Raw genomic sequence first — 1,863 nt, 5'->3', positions numbered from 1 at the left:
TCTCTCTTGCTGTAAAACATTCCATGGCTCCCATGGCACGTATAATTAGAGTCAATGTCACCCTGTTTTCCTTTTTTAAAAAAATTTAGGCTGGGCACAGTGGCTCACGCATGTAATTCGAGCACTTTTGGAGGCTGAGGAGGGCAGATCACCTGAGGTCAGGAGTTCGTGACCAGCCTGGCCAACATGGTAAAACCTCATCTCTACTAAAAATACAAAAATTAGCCAGGTATGGCGGTGGGTGCCTTTAATCCCAGCTACTTGGAAGGCTGAGGCAGGAGAATCGCTTGAACCTGGGAGGTTGAGGTTCAATGGTGACATTGGTGCTGAGATAGCACCATTGTCTGTCGCCCACATTGGAGTTCAATGGTGCAATCTCGGCTCGCTGCAACCTCCACCTCCCGGGTTCAAGCGATTCTCCCACCTCAGCCTCCTCAGTAGCTGAGATAACAGGCGCCCACCACCACGCCCGGCTAAATTTTGTATTTTTGTAGACACAGGTTTTCACCATGTTGGCCAGGCTGATTTTCAACTCCAGACCTCAGGAGATCTGCCGACTGGTCTCCCAAAGTGCTGGGATTACAGGCGTGAGCCACTGTGTCCAGTCGAAACTCCGTTTCAAAAACATAAAAATGAAAATAATGTATCCAACTGAAGTGTCACCCTGTGTTCTACAACAAAGCTCCAGTTTCATCTGGCAGTACTCCCTGGATGTATCCTGTGCCTCTACATAAGAGGAACTGCACTTGCTCCCAGGGCTCCTCCCTCAGCTCAGCTTGGTCACCTGCAAGCCTCTGTTGGTGCCATTCTTCACCCCAGAAATGCTGTCTCCTCTTAGACCCACCTCAGTTCAGGACAGCACTCTCTCCAGTAGCCTTCCTGACTACTTTGGACCAGATGTGATTTCTTCCACATCTGAGTCTTCCCAGTTCTGGGAAGTTTTACTGAATCTTTTTAATAGTGCTTACTTCCTACCTGACCTAGACTGACTGTATATTCTCTTGTGCAGAGACTTTTTGTGTCTCGTTTGCTTTTGCACAACAGGTGTTCCAAAGATATCTGATAGAATCGAAAGAGAAAACCGATTCCTGCCCAGAAACCTTTGGACAGAAGAATCTACACTCAGTAGCCTGACAACTCTGCCTTAGCAAACAAGTTGGTCAAACATGCCTAACTCCCTGGCAAAGAGGAACTAACTTGAGCCCTCCCTGGTGAACAATGGCCTGCTGCACTTTGCTTTAGGATTTTGTTTCTTAACTTTTCATTTCAGAATAATTTTAGATGTACAGTAAGTTGCAAAGATAGTACTAAGAATTCCTGTACACCTTTTATCCAAATTCCTCTAATGTTAACATTTGTGTACAATTTGTCAAAATTAAGAAATTCACATGGGTACATGCTATTAACTAAACCACAGCCTTTATTATTTTTTCCACTAATGTTCTTTTTCTGTTTCAGGATCCAAACCAGGATACTGGCGCTGCAGTTTTATAAGGCTCAAAATTAACAGAAAAGAAAAAAAATAAAGGAGGTCGGGAGGGAGAGAGAGAGAAATAGGGTGTCTGAAATCTATTTCTTATTTTTTTCTTATCAGACGAGGCCACTAAACTGGCATTCAGGGAAAAGGAGCCAGTTGGGGCAGTTTGTCCACAACCTGCAGCGTTTCCACGAATATGCGCATCCCGCCCCTGCCCTGGATCCTCCCCACTCCCGGTTCCCACCTGCCAGGTCTGACCCCGGGTACCCTCTCAAAGTCCGTGGCGAGGACGGGAGCCCGGACTCCGGCTCAGTGAGCAGCGCCCTCCTACCGCCCCGGCGCCCCCGTCAGCTAGCTCACCTGGCAAGGAGCCTCCTCTCCGTGCG

The 1,863-nt window shown here is 47.5% G+C and overlaps 1 protein-coding gene across 3 annotated transcripts in view; it reads right to left on the bottom strand.

Moving 5' to 3' along the window:
- CCDC125 (coiled-coil domain containing 125) overlaps positions 1 to 1,863 on the bottom strand; it is a 65,183-nt gene extending 63,320 nt beyond the window's left edge. Inside the window, exon 1 of one of the 3 annotated variants that reach the window (XM_011985270.1) lies at positions 1,838 to 1,863. The gene's annotated coding sequence lies outside the window, so the exon portion shown is untranslated. The remainder of the gene's footprint in view (positions 1 to 1,837) is intronic. The other 2 variants (XM_011985271.1, XM_011985269.1) reach the window with 2 other exon arrangements.

Source organism: Mandrillus leucophaeus, unplaced genomic scaffold (genome assembly GCF_000951045.1).
Source record: "Mandrillus leucophaeus isolate KB7577 unplaced genomic scaffold, Mleu.le_1.0 Scaffold281, whole genome shotgun sequence".
NCBI lineage: Eukaryota > Metazoa > Chordata > Mammalia > Primates > Cercopithecidae > Mandrillus > Mandrillus leucophaeus.
This window is presented reverse-complemented; position numbering and strand designations above follow the sequence as displayed.